This window comes from Sparus aurata, chromosome 22 (genome assembly GCF_900880675.1).
Source record: "Sparus aurata chromosome 22, fSpaAur1.1, whole genome shotgun sequence".
NCBI lineage: Eukaryota > Metazoa > Chordata > Actinopteri > Spariformes > Sparidae > Sparus > Sparus aurata.
This window is the reverse complement of record NC_044208.1, coordinates 5546977-5557681: the sequence shown is the minus strand read 5'-3', so window position 1 is coordinate 5557681 and position 10705 is coordinate 5546977.

Here is a 10705-nt window from a genome sequence, read left to right as displayed (position 1 = left end):
AAAATGCAACCTAGGCTTTTTTTGTGAATGTATATGAGTCCAACCTTTGTGTAAAAGCACAATTACGACAAAAGAGGCACTTTTAAGATTTACCGTATTTTCGTTTTCAGGTCAAACTCATTTTAAATGGGAGTGCTTTTGGGCAAATTAGCAATAGCATCAAGATCTCTATTTTTAAAACACTAAGAAGGCTCAACACAACTTGAAACGTTGCTCGTAGTATCACCAGGGTCTCTACACATGAACATGAGCATTGAGAACATTGTTTATGTACACAGAGTTTACTAAAAAGAAAGTTTTTGGACAACTCACATTAGCAGATAGTCGATATCCAGATGTGACGTAACATGGAGGACAGTTAAGGTGGACCGTTTCTAAAGCTTAGTTCCATATAAATGCACGGATAATTCATTGTATTGTTGTTAGCGAAAAACAATATTGACCTTGAGGTTGATAAAGGAGCTTCATTTAAGAAACAATACTAAAATAAAAAGCCGGAAAAGTCATATGAGATATTGCGTCGTGTTGTTGCCGGAAGACAGTAGCGGTCCACCTAAACTCTCCTCAAGGTTACGTCACATTCTGAGATCGATAAAAAAACTAAAGTACGTCAAATCTTAAAAGTGCCTCTTTCATCATAATTATGCTTTTACACAAAGGTTTGACTCATATATATATAAAAAAAAAGCCTAAGTTGTATTTTGGCGAGAGTTTCACCGCAAATATACAAGTTTCATTTATTTCAAGTTGATTAAACTTTAAATTTCTAGTTCAATCTTCAGACCACTCCAGAACTTATAAACACAAGTTCTTCTAACTTGATGTATTTTTAATAAAATTGATGGAACTTGAAACAAAAATATATACATTTGAATATTAGTATTCTTCCCAGCATGCATTGTAGAAGAGGCAAAACTCACCAGAGACCCCTTCTTTTTGATAGTTTGAAGAAAACATGTGATGGAAACTGCTGTGTGTTTTTTGCTACATGTTGAGATGAGTCATGTTTGTTTCCTTTGTCAATAAAATACAACTTTCATGTGTTCAAGCCCTCCCATGACCCAGGGCCTGAAACAACTGACCTGGTGTCCCTCTGTTGGAAGCCCTGGATGCAGCTGATATTTGCATTTTGCAAGTTGACATAACTAAGTTCGGTTACTACAATAGGTAGACCGATCTGTTAATTACACATTTTTGAATTCCAGTTGAAATAAGCTGAAAGATTGTGATGATTTAACAAGATAATTTTTTAGGAGCTGAAATGTTATTTATGAAATAAAGGATTCAGATACAACTGAATTTAAATTAAAAAAAGTTTATATCACTAGGAAAATTAATTTGTTTTGAATAAAAACAAGATGTACACAACTTGTTTTCTCAAATTAATTCAATTTGAATTTGAAGGCACCCCAGACACAACATTTTAAGTTGAACAAACCTTCTTTCGATGGAAACACTGGTTGAGTACTCAGTTGTTTACTGAAAATTGGCATGTAATGCTTTATAGTTTGAGCATAATATCAACACATAGAATTACAAATATACACTAAAACTTGCAACAGCAAACACACTTTGAAACAAACATAATGCAAACTGATTTCTTGCCTTTCTGACTATTTTTTACCAAAAACCACCTTTCTCTGTGAAGCTAATCCACTTATCTGGGGGCTGGGTCCATGAGATCAGCCATATCTAGTTGGTACTGCTCCACCTCCCACACTAGCTCTTGTTCCTTTCCCACCAAAGAGGTGACATTGTGCCTAGAACCAGTCTGTGATGCCAGAGATCAGGAAAGCTCGGTCCCTGCCTTCGCCTGGCATCTCCCAAAGTTCTCTGAGATGTGCCTACCCGTGTCTAGCCACCACATGCTCGCTGGCCAGATCCCCTCCCAGGTGTATAACAACCTCTTGCCTAAAGTCAGCTGGGATTGGTTGCATGCCCCCCAACACTCTGCCAAGGATAATATGGTATGATGGACAGATCATTTTGTGATATTAGTATTTATCTTTATAAAGTTTATATTGTATAGTTCCAAATTCTAAATCAATTATCTATATATAAATATGCATTAGTTATTGGTATCTGAAAAGTATACTTCTGAGCATGGATTTTCTTTCCATATGAGTCATTAACAGCTCTGTTAAATGAAAACAGGCCTTCCTCTGCCAGTACTGCTGCATCAATTGTTTCCAAGGCTGTAGGGTCTATTTACAACTCTGAGGTCATGTCTTCTGCATTTTTGCAGGAGATTTGGAGCTTTTAGCAACCCAAGATGCAAGTAACAGGTATTCATGGCAGGACGTTACACAGTTACAGTACATGCAAAGTCTAGCTTTCCACTTATTTCTTGTTTTGAACGAAGATAGTTGCACAAAACTATCCTCATTATGTTATTTCACTTATTTAATCCCATATTCGTATTATATTGTTACTATGCTGTGTCGTGCTTATGCAGCATTAAGAACACTGTCATTGAATGCCAAATATCAGATTTGAGTTAACTGGACATGATTTCATATGTTATCACATTCACAAGTTACATGCATAGAGTTACTCATATTATTTGTGTGCAACAGTGAGGCGCCTTTGCAAGATCTTGGGAAAGATTTCTCGTGTTTCTGCCCACACATGCTTTGGACTTGTTGCCCTTGTGTCGAGGGCATTGTCCACATCCGCTTTGGTTAAGTTTAAACAGACTTTTGAGCACACTGTCTTCAGAGTAGGTCTGGAGTGAAAGTAGCAACAATACTGCAGCACCCATAAAAAGATTAATGTAATTAATGTTTCGAAATCTGAGGGAGGGAACTCCCCCCCTTTTACTCGTGTTGTTGTAAAACAACTCCCCCCCCCCCCGACATTCTCTTAATGCCTCCTGGGGGCACTACCACCCCTGTTGAGAAAAACTGTTGTATCTGTTAATGTCCACACTGGTGCTGTGCAAGAACTTTTATGTTCATAAATGTTGTACGACCCATGAGTGAATTAGGGGCAAAACCTTCCTCAATTGTCCCTGCTTTTGTATGATGGTACAGGTAAATGCCTGGAAATGAAGGATGATTTACATTCAGGCAGTAATGGATTAACTTTCAGCTTGACGTGACTATGTGACTTCTCTGATGTGCCAGTAACCAGGCCAACTGAAACAAAAATGTCTCTTTGTGCTTGTGTCTGCAGTGTGTTGGTCTGACCAGACAAGTTCCAAGCACGATGTAATACCAAAATTACACTGCTTATGCATCAGCATAAACACAGCCTCAGCAACACCATCCAGCTTTGCACAAATGGATGTTCATTTGTAGCCAGGAAATTACCAGGCACAGAAAATACGACCACATGACGGTATCAAGCCTGCATTGCTGATACCACTGAATGTTTGTGGATGGTAACTGAGGAGGCATTATGTGGGAAGCTTCCCGGCCTCCCACTGCCAGCCATTCTTTCTCTGATAGATGTCTGAGCCTCTTGCTGAGTGCAGCCCTGCATTTCATGAGGAACATGAAAGTTTGCTTTGTTAAAACACCTGCATTTACTGATTTACAGACACATAAATCTTCACCAGAGATTTAATAAAGCTCAGCTACAAAAAACAAGACTCTCTCTTTCTCTCTCTGTTCTTTACACCAGTAAAGTGCATGATATGTTCCACCATGGATTCTGAGAGTGGTACTGGATATTCTCAATGGCTGAAAGAAAAAACGTTTTCTTCAAAAACTCTGTCACACAAAACTTGTGAACAGAAACTAATCCACATGGATTTCATTAAGGAACATAACCTACAAAATGTATTATGGTTTAATTGATCCATATTAATTTTATACAAACATTATACCTGTGGTATACACAGTATTGAATAAAAACTAATAAAAACTGATTCGAGTGAAGGCAATATGTGTCTGCTTGTGAGCAGCTAAGCCATTATCCCAACTTTTTCAGAAATAGGGTTGTACTGTATAAGCCTAACCAGTACAGCATCTACTGACCTGCACACACATGCATGCATATTACCCTGTTCAATTGAGTATATTAGGTTTTTTTGTTAGTTTTTTTGTTTGTTTGTTTGTTTGTTTTTGATAATTCCTCGTGGATCGTCAGTGCAAAAGGAAACCCCAAAAGCTTGACTAAATAATATTTTTCCATACACAGATGCTTTTTACTCTTACACATGCATTGGGTTAGGGTTAGGGTTATAATTAAAATGTTCAGTTCCAACTAGCACACTTCTACAATGCAGAAATAGTCTGCATTTGGTTAATCCCAGTATCGCAGAGGCAACCAGGCACACTGAGGCAAAGTCTTCATCAGATAATTGCTCCTTCTGGTGTTTTTGTACGCTTATACAAATAGCTGGACCTTCCTTTGTTGCATGAAGCTCCAACAAAAGTCATTGTTGCCTTAGTAGCTAGCTAGCACTTACTGAGCAGTCCTCCCTTTCTTATCTTTCAATAAGGCCTGCTCTTGGTTTACTCTTGTTATACAGACATGATCTGAGAATAGCCTAAATGGACTTTACATCCCATATTGGACATGTCTTACTCTGCCATCTGGCCTCAGAGAGGGGCTCTCTGAGTATGAACTCTTTGAACTAATTTATGGTGCACTATAACACACAAGCTGCAAAAGGAACCCTACTTTTACCAGTTCACCCTGTGTCCCTTTGGTGAACGACTCCTGAACGCCATCTATCCTTTATTCAGGGGAGGGGTTCGGACTGTTAAAAGCTACTTTCCTGCTAAGAACAAGCCAAGCTTACCTAGCCAGCATTTACCCAGCTATGGTCCGAAGCCAGTAAGCTGTGAGATGTAACACTGGACATGTTCAAAATTAACTAAGTCTGCAGAGAAGAAGAAAAGGAACAAGGGAGGAATAAATATCAAAGGTCATAGAAGAGGATAATGGTGGCCCTCAGATGTATTGCTGATGCCAGAGCTCAGGGCTCTCCACCGCAAATCCATTTTTGGTGGAAGTAGGAGAGACTATTTCTAGCTGGTATGGACGTTGTTAAATCAAGGCGGATATGTCAGCCACGGAGACAACAGCAACCCCATCTTGGCTAGCACAGAGCCAACAATAGCTACAGATGGAGCGTTGGCTTAGACACAGGTACTGCTGCTCAATCTAGCACGGCTCGCCCATGCCACCAACACCAATCCTTTCATCTCACCACGGATGGTGAGTTTAAGGCTTTTCTGCTATGTAAATATGGCATCCATGCCAGTTGCAACTTTACACTGAAGGATGGAAGGTAATGTATCTCAGACAATCACTGTTAATGTCGGTGGCCAGCCAGTTACCCTTTCACTACCATGAATTAGAATTATTGTACATCACAAACCCCTCGTGCTTTAGCCCAGGTCTGTTAGCCGGCTGTTTCACCTGTCACACCATGCGTACCCATACCTGTGAGATCATATGGAGCACAAGCCCAGGGTTGCAACTCTGTGTTACATCATGATGCACTATTGCCAAGTGGTAGGGAGCCTTTGTTTGAATATTGGCAGCCTTATGTGAGGAGGGCTAGGTCGGCACCATGGTCATATCACACAGTGCATGGCGATGACTTTATTGACTGTAGTGATTTTCATCTTACCGGACAATTTGAGTGTGTCCACACACTGAGGCCAGGTGTTGTTAATTGATCTGGCTCATCGTTACCAGTTTCACAGCTGTGCCCTGGCCAACCAACTGGTTGGAGAGGGCAATCGCTGTACAGTTCAGATTCATCCTGACTGGTGCGGCTGGCGCTATCAGAAATAAAAACCCCAGATGTGCCTGACAAGTTGGGTGGGGCAGTATAACATATTCATACTGTTAAACCATCCACCAGCTGATTACAAATCACACTGTAGGGAGCCGCAAATCGTTGCTATTTGGTTTTCAGCCACAAGGGGGCTACACTGCTACATTGCCTATAAACTATAATCTTACATATTATGTCACATTAACATATTTTACATGTTGTGGCCATTTTAAGATCTAATGATATGTAAAAAACTCACTGCATGTAGTTTATTTGTTGTAAGGTATTTTGAGCTGCATATACTGTATGAGAGACGGGTAACGCTTTTGTTACAGTGTAATCTTTTGTATATACTTTAGTAACCTTTTAACTACTGAGTACCTATTATTTTATCTGGGTGAACTAAATTACACTTAGTAAACGTAAATGAACTAGGGGTTCCATCTGTATATTTACTTTGTAATAAATGTCCAGGGGGTAACTGTATAGCTACATATAATGTCAGTTTCTTCAGACTGTTTCACCTCAGCAAACTGCCTTGATTGGCAATTGATTCTGAGAATGGCATGTAGATTTGAAGTCATCTTTCTTCAAATCTAGCACACAGCCTCGTCACGATCTTGGCTCCCCCTCATCAATCGGTCAAGAATGTCAATTAAGCAGTATTGTAAATTCCTTTCTCCAGTGAATGCAACAAAGGCAAGACCAGTCTGAGAGACATTGCAGAAAAATGTGGAGTTAATTTCTTAATGGCTGGCAGGTGTCTGTGCTGTGACAGTTTTCTCCAAGAGATGGCTCACATATCACATCAAGAGGTTTTTCACACATGAAAAAAAATTGATTTGATTGATTGAGAGTTGATTTTGGGGGTGGCAGTGACTCAAACATCATTCTGTGATATATATGTAAATGTCTATATTAGTTCCAAGTTACGTGAATATGTGAGCATAGCAGAAGTCACAGCTAAGGTGTTTTGCATTAGCATAGTAGCAGGCTAAACTGTTAGAAATCAGCTATAGCTAAGCTATTGGCCAGTGACACCAAACTAGCCTAGTGTAATTTTGGAGTATTTTGTCATTTTTTTGCCGGTGCCTTCAGAGAAGGAGTGAGAGCAGCTGCACAGCGACCACCTCTGTCAGCGGATATGAGAATATCGCGCTGAGGGCAGTATTAATATGGCTGCTGGTCCAGATAATACACCTGGCCATGTACTAAAAACGTGATGATCAGGTAACTGATGTTAACATTTCACTCTCATAGGAGACTGTTCCCTCTGTTCCCTTATCAGTGTACCAGTAAAGTCTGCTGTGTCTAGTCCCTGTGGCTCTCATCCCCATCCTGATGAAGTGCTTTGAGAAACTGGTCCTCCAGCACATCAAAGACAACATCTCTGCCAGCCTGGACCCTCATCAGTATGCTTTCAGAACCAACAGATCCACAGAGGATGCCATACCCACTGCCCTACACTCAGTCTTCACACAACTGGAAAATAAGAACAGCTACATCAGGCATGTTTTTTGTCTTCAACTTAGTATTCAACACAATCTCACCCATGAATCTGATTGGAATACTGAACACTCTGAGCTTGAGTACAACACAACTGGATATTGGACTCACAAACAGACCCCAGAGAGTTCTGATTGGCAGTCACACCTTCTCTAAGTTAGTGCTCAGCAGCCAGGGCTGTGTGTTCAGCCCCCTCCTGTTCATGCTGTGCACCATGACTGCACTCCCAGACAGCAAGAGTGGTGCACAGAGAACAATCCACTGCTCAGAGCATCAGTGACATCAGTGAAGTGAAATGTCTGCACAGAGCCCAAAGGATACTAAAAGACAACACCCACCCAGCCACAGTCTGTACACTTTGCTGCTGTTTGAAGGTATCTGTTTCTGTACCACCAGACTGCGGAGTAGCTTCATTCCTCATGCCATGAGACATTCAACACTCCATTTTCTAAATGAAAGGTAGCACAAAGGATTCAATAATAGGTTTGTTTTTTTAAACCCCTGTGTTTTAAGAAATACTTACAAAAGGTGTACCTTGTGAATTTATTCACATTGTAATAGATATTTTGTTTTATTTGTGGAATTAAAGTCCGTAGAATATGCTCAGTTTCTGGTAATATGGTCTCAGTACACCCTCTGTTCTGTGATCTACCAGACTGGTTTTGTGTTTAGTGTATCAGTGTGGATTTTGTTTGTGTTTTTTTTCTCCTTCATAATCAAGATAAGTTCACGTCAGCCGGTGTCGGGCTCACTTGTTTTCGAAATAAGCAATTGTTTTTCTCTGTGGAAGTGGAAAAATCTTGGAACCATGAGGAACTTATGAATTATACCACCATGTTAAACATTGTGAGCACATTGGTTTCTTGCGGGCACACCATGTGCACAATAACAGGCTGCTTCATAATGAGGGACAATAATGAACAGTAATTGCTGCATTAATAGGAAACAACAAAGCAAATGGAATACATACTTCTGGGCTTGGATGGTGTTTGTTTTAGAACCTTCGTAAAAGCACCCAGTGTTTGGCCTCGAGTTTCAGTGTGTGTCAAAGTCTTTGTTGGCTAAAAGCAGGCTAAAAGAAGTGTGGAGGATTGGACAACAAGGAGGAGGACATGAAATGTTAGGAGGAAGAGGAAGAATTATTGTTACGTGAGAGAGTGGGAATAGATCTGACCCTTGATATGGAAAGGTAATATTATTTGAATTACTTACTTACTGAATTACCTTTAGAAATACCCACCTACCTAAGGCGTGTCTTTAACTAATAAGCCGAAATACGCACGACATGATTTAACCAAAGCTTTTACTGTGGGGGGTTTGGGGAGACATTATCAAGCAATCTCAGCCATTTCGCTCATGTACTGTTTGAGACCTGAAATATAAAAACATTTACCTGATCTGATCTATATGATTGAAAATATTACATTTATTTCATTTGTTGCAGCCACAAAAAGATAAATGCTTCATAAGGAGCTCTGTAGAGAAAAGCAGGAGGAACCCATAACCACGGCCTGCCTGGAGGAGCTGGAGGACCAGTGGTTGTGGTGTCACAGTTGCAGTCCCTCCTGCCAAGACACAGGGCGGCCACATACCTGTGGCAATCTCTAATCAGCCTGATACAAGCACGAAGGTTTCGTACGGCTAGAAAAACTGTGTACACTGCAGGCAGGCCGGGCTGGTCAGAAACTCTATCTCCTGGAGGTGTTAGTAAAGTGTGTTTGGTGTGGCTGTGGCACTGCAGACAAAAACTGCTTTCAGGCATGGCACAACTCACTTTGTCGATAAAAAGCTGAACAAAGATTAACTTAACCAGCAATCCTTCGGCCACAAGCTCACTTCTCTTACCTTTAGGCCACCACTGCCCCACAGCAAACCCTTGCTCATGAATCATAATTATTTTGTACAAAGACACAGACAGAGTCATCAATGATTGTACCTTTGAGTGCTCACCTTTCCCAAGTCGGCCAATAACATTATAAAGTCAAGTTAATTATGCAATTAAGTTAGAAATGGAACATAATCACTTTGAGACAGTTGTTTGTGTATAAGTGCTGGTTTGGTGACCTGGAAACCCAGGGTTGAACCTCATCTAACTAAACCCCAGCCTGTTTCCATTTGCCTGTTTCTCCTCCTCTCCTCTCCTCTTTTACAAATGGTCTTGTGTTTGGACTTAAATGCCATAATCGTTTGGTTTAGCCTCTTAATGCACTTTGAGCCATTTTCCGACACAGTACATTGACACATGTACACACATACATAGACACATCTTAATGATGTTGTACCGTGTACTAAGAAACAGCATGTGTTTCATTAAAGCTGTCTGACCAGTAACTGTCAGTTGGACGGCCTAAAGGTGCAGATGATGAGGACTGACTGAACTCCTGATTCAACATGTTGAGGAATGGAAAGAACACAAATCACATGCTCGCAATGAAAACCGGGAAACTACTCACGGGATTTGAATGATGCTATTCTGAATAATAAAGTGCAAATTTTCAATATTTTTTCCATACAAATTAAGGCAACATATGCCTGCAATCCCCACAATAATTTGCAAATTAAACTACTGAAAAAATATAATGCAGTGTTGGGCCAGGAAACCATATCGGCTGCAAGTGATGCCCATGGTCATCGATGCCCTGTACGTGGTAAATTCATCACTAAATTCTGTGCTCATAGAGATTAGCTACCAAAGTCAGCTAACATTGATTGTGTACTATGTACTGACGTTGATTGTGTACTGTAGCACCACCTTGAGCTGAATGACATCACCTGTCACAGCAGCGTTGGCGATAGATGTCTGATGGTATCACCCAAATTTGGTGCTAATTGAAATTCGTGTTAAAAGGATATGACAGCATTTTTCAGTGCTCTCAATACTTCGTGAGTTACTGGTCAAAACATAAAATGCTTGATAACTGATGACCTGCCAACACTACTGAGGACATCCTCATCCTCCATTTCCATTGGGTACCTGTGGGCCAAGAATAATGGGCCTCATTCATGAACCGTTCTTACGAACAGATTTGTTCTTAAGTCCCACTTACGAAGAAGATTCATGACTGTCTATGCACTGTCAGCACTGTCTATGTGCCTGCACCTATGAGCAGCCAGAAGTTCAACTCGCCCCTTGAACTACAAGAGGTTCACTCCTACCTAACCCATAATGAATCTGGGCAGATTCAATTCAATGAAGATAGAAGCAGGGCAAATCGACAGTTACTTTGGACCTCATTTTTGATTCCCAAACTACATCATGACCGAGGAGGACCGTTTGAGAATGACCTTTCCTCAATGCTATGGCAGCTCCTTGTGGTAGGCCATTCCCAAACATTTCCTTACCACAGCTAGGGTAATCAAGCTGAGCAATTCAACTATGCGTTGTGTAGATGTTATATATGTATATATATATGTTATAAATAAAGAAAAGGAGGTAAAGAAAGAAAATCTCCCATAGGTTGC